At 39.9% G+C, this 14,134-nt stretch overlaps 1 protein-coding gene across 1 annotated transcript in view; it reads right to left on the bottom strand.

Annotated features, from left to right (window-relative positions):
• GRM7 (glutamate metabotropic receptor 7) overlaps window positions 1–14,134 on the bottom strand; it is an 817,195-nt gene that overhangs the window by 389,688 nt on the left and 413,373 nt on the right. The window lies entirely within an intron of this gene.

Raw genomic sequence — 14,134 nt, 5'->3', positions numbered from 1 at the left:
GCCCATTATAAAAGGGAGAGAAAATTCCTGACAGTGTAAACTTTCGAAGAAATGTACAATGCAGAAAAAAGGCCAGGAATCACAACTGCAGTGTTGGGAGATGCTGGGAAAAAGCAACCGATTGGCACCTGCAGGTATCTGTGGGCAAGATAGCTGCGGGGGGAGAGGGAGACGAAGTGGAAGAGAGTAAGTAGCCACATGGACGTGGGAAAAGGTACCCAGGGTCAGAGGAGAGGTGGGCAAAGAATTTGGTGATTGAGGCACATTTGTTGGAAGCCTGAGAATTACAGGCTCAGGGTTTTTGATTTTTCTTAGTCCCTAACTGGCTGCATAATCTTTCACATACGCATATTCCTTTCCAGATTGAGAGGGAAGAGGATAGAAAGCAGGAAGGCTGGAAGCAAGGGCAGATGAACTCTCAAAGGAAATGCTCAGGAGCCAGACTGGAAAGAGCATTTAGGGGAGCTTGCAGAGATGAGCCTGCCTATAGCAACGTGTACTAAAAAGCAGCGGCTAGACCAATGGGGCTGGGGTTGCATTGCACGAGACTTTATGAGACAAAAACCATAAGAAACTATATGCTTGGGTGAAAAACGTTCTCCTCTGTCCCTGCCAGGAGGCACTATGTCTCTCACTAAGAGTAGAACTCATGTGCTGTCTGGACAGGTTACTGAAAGGTTAATCCATCATATCTTTCAGCCAAGAAATGTTAGACTTCACATCTCACTTAAATATGTTCAGCAATTTCAGGGGCATCACTGTGCCTGAGAAGAATTTGCATCTTACTTTGGGAGACATTGAGATTTAAAGCAATCTTGAACAGAGCCATGCGTATTCTAGCTGGCTTGAACTGAGAACCTAAGAAATGAAAGCACACTTAGTCCCACCCTCTGATTTTAAAGATGCTGACAATGGTCTGGAAAGGGAAGGTGATGGCCAACTCAGCATCAGAGCCGAGGCTCTGAAATTAACACGTTTTTTCTTCTTAAATTTCTGATTTCATCCTCTCTCAGCTGGTGATGTTACACCCTGAGTTACCCTCTTTGCCATTTTACATCCACGCATTCATGCATTCATTCATTAAACAGAAAATTCACTTAGCATCTGGCATGTCTCAAGCATTCTTTTAGTTGCTAGGGATAAAGAAATGAACATAAAAGAAAAACAGCCTATGCACTCTCAAGGGGATACACACTAATAAGACAGCTTTTCCTCTTAATTCTCTTTCAAAACTGTGATGGCCTCTGAAGATGCTTCGAGTTTTGCCTACAACCAAAATCCCAGCACGAAACACCAAGTTATTCTCAGCAGCTGGTGACTTGGCAGGTCGTGAGCGGGTTAATCAAGAATATGCCCTGATTCAAGAAGCCTTTGGAAGGCGAGCTGTTCCTTTCCCTGAACAAGAACTGAGAAATTGCCTGACGTTTTACAGTCACTGGTTTTCCCTGTGGCTTGAGCAGCCTCAGCCGTCAGAAGCAGCTGTGTCTCCAAGCGGCGACTCTGTAAGGATGGACCACTATGCATCCCCGGACAGTGAAAAGGAGGTCAACTCAGGAATCGCAAACATGACCGCTTTTGCCAAACCACTGTTTGCATTGAGTCAAGTTCCCACTTGGCTGTGTGGGGGTGAAATGGAGCAAGCTGATTTTAGGATTCATTTTATTTTTTTAGATTTTTTGTGTGTGATCTTTTTTAAAAAAATTTTTTTGGAGTATAGTTGACTTACAATGTGGTGCTAGTTTCTGCTATAATCAGTTATACATGTACATATCACCACTCATTTTTACATTCTTGAAAATTAGGGGATAACTGGATAGCATGTCTGTGTGGGAATCCATCCAGAGAATTCAACTTCAGTGGGAGTTTAGGGCAGGCATATATATACATGTATATACATATATATGTGTGTGTATATATATATGTAGAGAGAGGAACCATTTTAATATTTCATTACATTTCTAAGGCAGTGGTTCTAAAGATATGCTCTTACCTTTGTGAATTCCCTAGTAATCTGTGTATGCATTTCTTGTAGTACTATACTAATTTAAAAAATAATCTCCACACTACTAGTTTTCCTGAATATATTAATAAGTGATTTATGCCATTCCTCATTGGTTTCACTAAAGTAATACCTTTCCCCCATAAGGACTCCCTTTATTGGTTCCAAAGACTTTTTAATTCCTCCATTCTTTTTTTTTATTGAAGTATAGTTGATTTACAATGTTGGGTTAAGTTTCAAGTGTACAGCAAAGTGACATATATATACATATACATATATATATGTATATGTATATTTATGTATATGTATGTATATATATATATTCTTTTTCAGCTTATTTTCCCTTATAGGTTATTACAAAATATTGAGTATAGTTCCCTGTGCTATACAGTAGGTACTTGTTGGGTACCTGTTTTATATATAGTAGTGTGTTTATGTTAATCCCAAATTCCTAATTTATCCCTCCCCCTTCTCCTTTGGCAACCTTATTTGAACACCACCAAGTACTAAAGGAGGTGGGGAAAGGTGAGGTACTCATTCATTTTATAGATGAGAGGACAGAAGCTTGGAAGTTAAATTGATTTGTCCAACACCAACACATGCCAGGACACAAATTGAAAACAACTGACCCTCAGTCCAGAGCTGTTTCCTCATCAGCTCTGAGGATTCTGATGAGGTTCCCCCCACATCCCACCCTTACTCTTTCCTCCATCACGTTTCTCTCAATGAATCAATAAACCAGCATAAATGGAATGCTTAAAACTCCTATGACCTTCTAGGCCATCAAACTTTTCTAAACAGTGAACATTTTTGTTAACTCTTTTATAATAGTATCTTTTCATTTAATGAATCAGTGCCAGAGATTTTGAACTCAACCCCTTCAAAAAACAAACATCTCTCTCTTTGTATCTCCTTAGAGGATAAAAATAATTGAGTCTTCACCCTGTCAATGGAAAAGGGATAACTGCACTCAGATCTCAGGCTCATTCAGCACGGTTGATGGAATGTTTAAACACATAGAATTCAACTTTATAAAAAATATAAAGAAAGCACCCCCTTCATACGATTAACACTATCAATTTGAATAACAGTTTACAATACTGGATATCAAAATCAGACTTCTCTCATATGACCTGCTGTCATTGAAACTGTGACCTCTGCTAAAAGAGAAATTACACTGAATTTTTAGAATTGTGCTATTTTCAGCATCTTTTTCTGCAGCTCGTTCCCCACCTCCCCTTAGTGTCTCTGCTAAGATAGATCAGTACTGCAGCAAAATATTGTTCTCTTGAGACGTGAAAGAGTACACATATCAATAAAAGCCACTTTTAAAGAATGTGAGCATTTATCATTGTTAAAGGAACCTTGCTATTTATCAGCGTGTATGTCTCAAATCAAAGAAGTGGAAACAAATGAATTCTGCATTTAATGGCTTTAGAAATATCTCACCGTCACCATTTTTCACACGCTCAGAGGGATTTCTTCCCCTCCCTCACTGAAGAGTGTAGTGTTTAAGGCTTTACGTCACATGGCACTTCTCTTGTTTTGATTGAAGTATAATTGATTTACAATGTTGTGTTAATTTCAATTGTATGGCGAAGGGATTCCGATTATTTTCCCTTATAGGTTATTACAAAATATTGAGTATAGTTCCCTGTGCTATACAGCAGGTCCTCGTTGGTTATCTATTTTATGGGGATTAACATATAACACTTCCTTAAGCACAAGAGATAAAGCAAGATGCTGGATCACAACACAGTCTTCATCTATGTGACTAAATCGGGTGGCTTTGTATAAACGCTTCCCACGTCCCAGGAGATGACTGAACGGTTAACAGTAAAGGAGTGAAGAGTTCATTGAGTTTTCCAAGGGTCTTGGACAGAATAAGACATGTTAAGTGGATTCCTCCATGTTCCACTTTACTGGTCTGCCCTTGGAGAAATCTCGCTCACACTTCTTCTGTTTCCTTTAGAGCATTCCCACAAGAACTCAAGCCACACGCCAGGCCAGCGAGTTTGGGAAATCAATACTTCCTGAATTCTTAGGTCACTTAAGACTTCGAAGAATTTACTGCTGTAAATCGCTCCAGACACGTCAGTGTATCATTTGCAAATGAGATGTGGGCTTATTGACAAGACTGTTCTGAAATAATCTCATTCACCTCCTACCATATTATCAACCCCGCTGGTTTAGATGGGGTGCAAGCCTTCTATCCAGGAATCGGGAAACAGATCCTTCAACCATCTCCCAAGTTTTACTCAAAGCTGCACCAGATAAAGCTGAAGTCCTGTTCTAAGAAGAGGCTGTTCGTATTAAACCAGGATGACATTTTTTCTTCAGTGTATTTGCAAATATACGTGCCGTTTGTGACCTATTCATTTTTATTGTGATTTGATAATAGAAATGAAAGATTTTTCTTCCTTAAACCCAGAGCATATTCAAAAGAGGAACAGGACTTCCCTGGTGGCGCAGTGGTTAGGAATCCCCTGCCAATGCAGGGGACACGGGTTTGAGCCCTGTTCCGGGAGGATCCCACAAGCCTGTGCACTACAACTACTGAGCCTGCACTCTAGAGCCCACAAGCCACAAGTACTAAGCCCGCGTGCCACAACTACTAAGCCCACGTGCCACAAATACTGAAGCCCACGTGCCACAACTACTGAAGCCTGCATGCCTAGAGCCCCTGCTCCGCAACAAAGAGAAGCCACCTCAATGAGAAGCCTGTGCAGCGCAACGAAGAGTAGCCCCCGCTCGCCGCAACTAGAGAAAGCCCGCGCGCAGCAACGAAGACCCAACGCAGTCAGAAATAAATACATAAATTTATATTAAAAAAAGGAATAAATAAAATCACACCTTTAATGACCTCAATATAAGCGAGAAGAAAGGAAGAGACATGAATGCAGATATCCTCAAATCCTAGACAGAGACATGAATGATTAAATAAACCATGGGCAGGTTTGAATGCTTTATGTTTTGGTTAACAAAAGGGAGAAAAAAAGAATAAGAGAGGATAGGGCATCATAGTCACCTGTCATTGCATATGCAAAGGGTTACTGAAACTGAATAAATGAAATAAAAATTAATGAGAAGTCGATGTTGCATAAAAATAAAACCCATGCTTTCGAAGCAACTGAGCCTGCAATTGGATTGCTTCTGGTAAACAGAGGTGCAGGTTAGCGTCCCAGCAACACCCACAAGGGAAGATAATGAATTTTTCTACCCAGAGTATAATAGGCAGCAATCACACAAGCCTCAAGTTTAACGATTGTCCCGACAATGCCAAATTACATCTTGAAATGTGATTATACAAGATAAGTCTAATCAACCAGATGTTAAACGTTTAACGCAAAATATTAAGAAAATGCACGTAATCTTGTAAAAATGAATATGGGTTTTAATTTAGGTTGAACCGAGCAACCACCTTTGTGATGATGTGAGCTCCGAGCATTAAGCTAGCTCTGGAAACTTTCCGTCCCTAGAGCGGAAGGTACACGGTTTGTGTCATTCAAATACCTTAATTAGAGACTAGGATCAGATCTGGATTGCTACCTTTTGACAGTGTTGTGAATTAAAATAATCAAATGAATGCACACCATCATCCACATCTAAAGAGAGTTTCTACTGGGTTGGCCAAAAAATTCGATTGGGTTGTCCGTACCATGTCATGGAAACCCCGAACGAACTTTTTGGCCAAAGCCACATATTCATATATGGCGTGAATTCAACCCACGTTACCTGCTAATGACATTGCACAGACTTAAGCTCCAAATGCTGCATACACACTAAAATCACTGATGGGCTTCAGGAATTACTCTAAGATAAATGGGAAGAAGAAAATTCCATAAGGAAAGATGGTAAATAGAAGGTGACAAGGCATTAAAAAAAAAAATCGAGAATCCTGTATTCCTCTCAGACCAAAGTGTGAGCTGTCTTATCAAAAGGGGTTGGAAATGACATATGCACAATACTATGTTTAAAACAGATAACCAACAATGACCCACTGTATACCACATGGAACTCTGCTCAATATTCTGTAATAACCTAAATGGGAAAAGAATTTGAAAAAGGATATACGTATATGTATAACTGAATCACCTTGCTGTATACCTGAAACTAACACAGCACTGTAAATCAACTATAGTCCAATATAAAATAAAAATTAAAAAGGGGGAGGTTGGGGCTTCTCTGGTGGCGCAGTGGTTGAGAGTCCGCCTGTTGATGCAGGGGACGTGCGTTCGTGCCCCGGTCCGGGAAGATCCCACATGCCACGGAGCGGCTGGGCCCGTGAGCCATGGCCGCTGAGCCTGCGCGTCCGGAGCCTGTGCTCCGCAACGGGAGAGGCCGCAACAGTGAGAGGCCCGCGTACCGCAGGAAAAAAAAAAAAAAAGGTGGGGGGAGGCTGACATCACACCGAAATTTTAAAAAGCAGTGGACTATGTGGAAGTTAGAGGCGTCTAAAATTTCGGCAGTCGTAGAATATACACTCAGTTCTGCCTGGTCCTCTGGGACATAGGGATTTACCTGGATGTTGTAAAGTATATGCTCACTGCCCCTTACAACATTTTACCTAGAGTGTACTACCTGTATGTTTGTGGACTATCTCCCCGTATGATTTATGGTTGTGTGCTTTTGGAAGGGAAAGCACACTAAGAAGCATGGGAGGTTTACTATGCACTAGACCCAACTGAATGAAGGTGCTCATGGATGACCTTCATTCAATAAAATAACACAAAAACACTACAGGTTGAATCAGAGGCATACGCAATGGGGTGGTGCACATGATCAGGCAACAAAAGATGCGCCATCTGCAGGGAATTTTAAAAAGAAATTACAGGTTTTCTGCTTTTTATTACAACCATAGGCTCGTCATTCTAAACGACGGCAGGAAAAAACGCTCCACTCCAAAAAATTTTAGTTGATGGGAGTCAGGATCTGTAAAGGGTCAGAGAGTAAATATTTCAGACTTTGTAGGTCACGTGATCTCTGTGGCAGCTACTCAACTCTGTTGCAGCCTGACAGCAGCCAACTTCCTTAGAAGATGTGTAAAAAATGGTCATTTAAAAAATTATTTATAACAATAGGCAGCTGAAAAAATGTAACCCATAAATCAAAGTTTACTGACTCCTGGTCTAAGTTCTAAACAGTTGCAGTGACTATTGTTTTGATAATATATACATAAGCTCCAAATGAGCACCATTTTTATCACTTATTCTTTAACAAACATTGTATTCTACTTGTAACAGAACTCAGAGAATCCCAAATTATGCAGCTGGCTCCTGATATACACAGATTCACTTAACATATATTCATTTCAAGAGTAAGTTCATTACAGTTAGGGATAATCCAAGCTCACAGCAGGCAGAGCTCTTGCCTCCAACTCCTCTAATATCGCATATTCTTAAACAGTACATTTGCAATTATCAATCACATCACAGTGATTGTAAAGCCGAAGAAACACTGCAATGCATACTTCCGTTCTGTTAACTGTTCTAAAGCAATGGATTAATGTCAATAACTGGTATCGGCCACCATTTTACGTAATTTTACAGAAACAGAAAATTCAGACGGTCTTACAAAATATGATAGATGTTTACGATTAATTTTTCACAAAGGTATTTTAAGGAAATATCTCCAAATGTGGAGACATTGGAAAAACTAATCTCAAAGAAACGAAGATATCAGTGTTCTGGCAATTTCGGGAATTTCTGATGAAATGGGAATTTCATGAATTTTGAATTTTATGGTTATCTTTAAGAGTTTTACTATTTGTATATCTATTGCTTCTTGTGGGAAAAAAACTTTTTGAAATAAAATTAATAAAAAGTGCTCTTTGATCAACTTTGAACAAATATAGATGAACAAATCTGGCTAAGGTGTCTACTGAACACGCGTATGCAAAGATCAGTTTTTACAAAAATAGTTGACAAATTCGCAGAAGTTAAAGCTTCCAGACAGAAACCGGGATGCTATTTGTTACTACAACGGGCCAAACAATATGGAGGTACAGTATTTTCCCTTTTTTTTTTAAAAAAAAGATAATGTATTTAAAATGTATCATCTCTTACTGTTTTTCTATTCTATACTGTAATTTTTATTTGTATATTTATTTATTTTATTATAAGCATGCAGACATATGAAATGCAATAAAGTAAGATATTTACTGCTAGAATTTCCTCCATTATTACTCTTATTATTCATTTCATTTCATGATTATTGAAAATTTTTTTGTCATGTAGAGGAAAGAGTTGTTAAAAAATGATTTACTTTGAGTGTCAAACAGGCTAAGTGCACCAAAGGTAAACAATAGTTTTGTTTCTTAAATGGAAGAAAAGGTGAGAAGGTGATTTTCCCAAGACTAGCCAGGAGGTAAATTAAGTCTGATTTCAAAAGTAGGTGTACAGGCACACGAAAAGATGCTCAACAGCGCTAATTACCAGAGAAACGCAAATCAAAATACAAGGTACCGCCTCACACCAGTCATGCCCCAAAGCCTCAGGTGGAGTAAACCTGAGTTTGGACATGAAAAGCCAGCCCTAGGTTCCCTAGGCAGTGCTCTATTGAGACTTGATTAAATACAGATTGCAATAAAGAGGCAGAAGGTGTCACAACCTGTAAATACACCTGGTCAAAACTTTCGCAAACTGCATCTCCCTATTCAAAGCAGATGACGGAGCCCCTCCTATTATTATAATTATGTAATACAGCACTGATATTTTAAAACATATCTGTCCAGTTTGACTGTTAGCATTAGTCCTCTGCACTAGTGTGCAGATCGAAGAGAAAGCACACGTGTACACACACACACACACATATACACGCCACATACACATATCACACACGTGCACCACACACAACACACACATCACACACAGACATGCACAGACATCACAAACACACCCCACACATACTATACAGGCACACATCACACATGAACACCACACACCACACATGAACACCACACACACACTCCTCACTCTTGAAGCCAACTACTCTGGGACTTTGGTAATCAGTATTTTGTGACTATGTATATCTATGCTTATGAGTATTGGGATTTCTACTTAGCTAATTAAACCTAGGGAAATTACTGTGTTTCTCTCAATTTCCTTCAAAGCTCATTTTTCTATCACAACTTAATGAGTTATTAGGATGCTATAGAGACAAATTAAGATTCTCTATTATGCTTTCCTTCCTCAGAAAGATACTGACACTGTAGTTCCAGTTATATTTGAACTGTCATTTTACAAAGGTATAGAGAGCACTTTTAATTACAAGATCTAATCTTCTGAATTGGTTTGATGAATACGTTGCTGGAATCAGCTTTCATATAAAATTGGTTTTATTAGAATTTTAAAATAAAATATCAGGTCAGGAACTCCATGTTATTTCTTTAAAAACAACAAAACTGCCGAAGTGTTTTATGTTGTCAATAATTCTTCTTTGTGAAGTTTTTAACTGCCAGTAAAAATCCATGGGTAGAAGTTTGAAGAATCTTTCAGTGATTTTGGCTCCAATAGGCTACATGTGTGTTGATACTCATCTGAAATGATTTTTTTAAATTTATTTTATTTATTTATTTTTGGCTGTGTTGGGTCTTTGTTGCTGCACGTGGGCTTTCTCTAGTTGTGGCGAGTGGGGGCTACTCTTCATTGCGGTGCGTGGGTTTCTCAGTTCAGTGGCTTCTCTTGTTGCGGAGCACGGGCTCTAGGCATGCGGGCTTCAGTAGTTGTGGCACGTGTACTCAGTAGCTGTGGCTCATGGGCTCTAGAGCGCAGGCTCAGTAGTTGTGGCACACGGGCTTAGTTGCTCCGCAGCATGTGGGATCTTCCCCGGACCAGGGCTCGAACCCGTGTCCCCTGCATTGGCAGGCAGATTCTTAACCACTGCGCCACCAGGGAAGCCCTGAAATGACACTCCTGATAAAAGCATTTCTTTCAAATAATGCCCCAAAACCTTTAAACTCAACTCATCCAGCCAAATGCCTTTCCAAACTCTTCTCACTGGTTGGTTTGCATGTAATAGTTAAGTCTTCACTTTGAATTATTTCTGGTTTTTGAGAGTCAAAAGTACTCTTTCATATGCATTAAGTCAAGATCGCCCCATGAAGCATGGGGCTCATTCTTCTTAGACTATTTACTTGTTTGCATATGAATTTGGTGTTTGTGTTTATTTTCTATTAATAACAGTAACTGAAAAGTAAAATCCTCATCCGAACTTGTATTGAGAACTCAGTGTGTGCTAAGCTTTGTATTTCACATTTCATGTGCACTATCTAATTTAAATTCACATTTTTATGAGGTTGAGACCACTCTTGCCTTCATTTAACAGATGTGAAAACTGAAGCACAGAGAGGTTAAAGAAAAAGACCTTTTTTTCTAGGTCGTAGGGTGACAGCATTAGCATCTAACCCAGGCTGTCTGACCCTAGGACTCACGTTCTTGACATTTCCCACAACTCAGAACTTGGAATTAGAGAGATGAAAGTCAAGGCCATATAAAGAGTAAGTGGTAGGTTAAAGATGTGAATATAGGTTTCCCAATAAACCAACCAAAATTGAAACAGAAAAGTAAAGTAACCTGCCTACAATTAAAGAATTTGAGATTAGGTCCGGTGACGAAAACAGTCCTAAATCGCCAAGCCCAGGGCTCCATTGTGTGCTGGTTAATCTTCGGATAGGACGGAAAGGAAGGAGGGAAATTCCTCTGGTCCACATTTCCCAAATGAAGCCCCACTCCCGTAGATGTGAATAAAAGAGTATTTGGCTAAATATATTTGGGGATTCTTGCACAGTGTATCTCACTCTTGGTGTTTCATGATGTGATTTTAATACAATAAAGCTTTTTAGAAGTCCTGCGTAAGAGATACCTTCGTAGTTATGTTTAATCAATGTTGCCCAGATTTACTAGTTCACAGATCCTATTTATGTAGGCGGCATAATGACACCCCAAAGATGCCCAATCCTCATATCCCAGAAATGTTGATCATGTTACATCACACGGCAAGGAAAATGTAAGGGTGTGGATGGAATTAAGATAGTTAGACACCTGACTCTGAGGCGGGGAGATGCTCCTGGATTATCTAGTGGGCCCATAGTGATCACGGGGTCGTTGCAAGTGAAAGAGGGAAGTAGAAGAGTTAGGGAGGGATTCGAAGATGCTACACTACTGGCTGTGAAGATGGAAGGTGGCCGTAAGCCAAGGAATGGGGTCAGCCTCCAGGATCTGGAAATTGCAAGGAAATCAAGTTCTCCTTCATTCCAATCTCCAGAAGGAATGCAGCCTTGCAGACACCTTGGTTTTAGACACCTGAGACCCCTTTTGCTCTTGGACCTCTAGTACTGTAAGATCATCTATCTTGTTTTGTATTGTTTTAAGCCACAACTTTTATGGTAATTTTTATAGCAGTAAACAGAAAGCGAATACACCATTTTCCTTGCAACACCTACTCTCAAATTTAATTTTGGAAATACTGATCTAGTCCATCATCCTGGCTTGAAGAGACACATCCTGAAAGCTTGTGGAAAGTGGAATTCTGACGTTTCAACGTCGTGTTTCTAAAATGTTAATGTGCACAAGAATTGTGTGGATATGTTTTGAAAATATAGGCGCTGATTCAGTAGGTCTGGGGTGGAGCCTAAAGTTTTGCATTTCTGAAAACCTCCCAGGTGATGCTGGCGTCGATGCTGCTGGTTGATGTTCACATTTAGAGGAGCAAAGTTTAAAGGATACCAAAACAACAACAAAACAAACAGAAAACAGCTCCAGCCTTCTTAGGAAAACTCTGGTAAAAGGAATCCCATGAAGCTTCAAATAGAAAATGCCTACCTGCAGATAAATGATCATGGAAACGTATTTGTAAGTACTGCTCCATCCACCAATTTTTATGACACAGAAAAATTTCTGCGTAAACGGGATGGAGGAGAAACGTTACAATTGATTGAGGTCTCCTATTCCTAACAACTGAGAAGCTATCTGCCTCACTAATAAGACAGAAGAGGTATGACACGCAAAAGGAGGTCTTATAAGATATTCTCTATTTGACCACGAAGTCATATAAAATATCTGTTTAGCACTGTAAAAAGAATTAGATTTACATAGAATAAGACAATAACTAAAAAAAGACTCTGGAAGGTTCTGCCTTATTCTCTTTTAAAAACTATACTTTAAAACAAATTTTATTTCCACGTTTCACCCTTGCTTTAGAAACACCCAAGTGCATGGAACCAGAAAGCCTCATCAATTATCTCACCACTTACCTGCCCGGGGGAAGAAAAAGAGCTTAAGTAAATTAGAGGATGCCGAAGAGAACCATTCTCTGCTACCTCTGCCAGCACAAGAACAGACGCTTTTTTTCTTCTTTTTCCTTTTCAGAGTAAATTTAGCGTCCATGAAAGGTGCCAAGTTAAAATCCCTAGAAACGAATGCATCCTCCTTACCTGCAAGTCTGGCAATGGGGATAAAAGCTTTTTCATAAAACTGCTTAGTCCCATAGGAGAGCTCATTTCTGGACCATTTCTACGTAATTGGTCTTTATATAAGGAGAGAGAGATTACAGACTCAACCATTAGCAAGCCGTCAATTGTAGGTGCTTTGAAGATTAACTCAAAATACATCATTCTGTGCCTCAGGAAACCTTTGTTTCAACATCACCACATGTGTACAGTGCCGTAGAATTTACAAAGCACTCTGTGATAATAAACACTTACTGTAAACACTTTTCTGAGCTCTTGCTACGTGCCAGGCACTACGAGGCTTTGTATCAGTGCTTTACATGTTTTAACATATTTACCTCTCATGACAGCCTATAAATAGGTATCGTTGTTACTTCAATTTTGCAGATGCACAAGCTGAAACACAAAGGCACCACATACATCACATATGTCGCCTACGATCACACAGCTAACCAAGAGAGGAGCCAGGATTTGAAGCTAGGATACTGGTTCCAGAGCTCACTCATTTAATAATTATACAACATAACTGCTGTCACAATTCCAAAAAAAAAAAAAGACAAAATTGCACTGACCGAATGATGAAACTGATACCCAGGGAGCATGAGATGCCAAATGTCACACATGAAGTATGACAAGAAGTCATATTTAAATGCAGCGTTCTGCCTTCAGAGACCAAGGACTATGCAACTGGTCTGGATGCACTGACTCAACATGCTGCCTTTTACTGAGTTACTGTTAGCGTAGATAGATTCAACTTCCCCCATAAGAATAAAAGAGAGGTAAACGTTTTTATGACTAATGAGGACATAAAATGCTAAATATTTTGGGCTTTCCAAAGAAACAATAATTTAGCTTTTATTTTAATAGAGCAAACACACCCATTTCTGATGGGACCATCCAGGTATTGGAAGAAACTCAGGCTGGTGAGGTTCCCTTGTGGTCACCAGCTCCCCTTTCGGACACTGAGCCAACAGTGAAGTTTTCCGGAGAAGGACACGGGCCACGGTTTTCAGCACCAGGAGAAACAGTCCAGATATGACCATGTGTTTGGTAAAACTGGTTCCCAGCAGGAAAAACCATAACCACAACTCAACAGGCTTTTCAGACTATCAGTTCTTTGGTTTCAACGAATATAGACCAACTCAAGCTTTCTTTCTCTCTTACGTACATGAACACAGACATACACATCAGAAGGTAAGGAGCCCTGGAGAAGCAGTCACACCGTGGAAACAGTGTTCAGCAGGGTCTTACAGGAGCGCAGCTGAAAAGGCATGAAGGTCAAGGGTACCTACTCCTCACCTGCTCTTTAGAGCACACCTTATGGCTGCTTGATGTCTTACCTTCCAACCTCCTTTCATCTTTATACTCCAGTCTCCACAGAGAACTTCCTCTGCTTCCTCATGGTTTCTGCTCCCTCATAACTTTAGCTTGCACTCAACTAGAGGAGGCTGTGATGCCAACTCTTAGAGCCAACACCAAGGCTAACTGGCTTTTCCTCTCAGTACTGCAACGTATGATTTGGTCAAATGTCCACACCTCATGCAATCAGTTGTGCAGAGGGGCAAAGGAGGAGCACCCTTTGTAACAGATATCTTTATCCAGACTTCTTCCAGTTGAGATCATGGTTATAGTAAGAGGAGATGTGGGTCATGCTGACATGTACCTATTCTGATCACACTGAAATTGAT

Source organism: Tursiops truncatus, chromosome 10, assembly GCF_011762595.2.
Source record: "Tursiops truncatus isolate mTurTru1 chromosome 10, mTurTru1.mat.Y, whole genome shotgun sequence".
NCBI lineage: Eukaryota > Metazoa > Chordata > Mammalia > Artiodactyla > Delphinidae > Tursiops > Tursiops truncatus.
The sequence above is the reverse complement of the archived record's forward strand: the minus strand, read 5'-3'. Positions and strand labels throughout refer to the sequence as shown.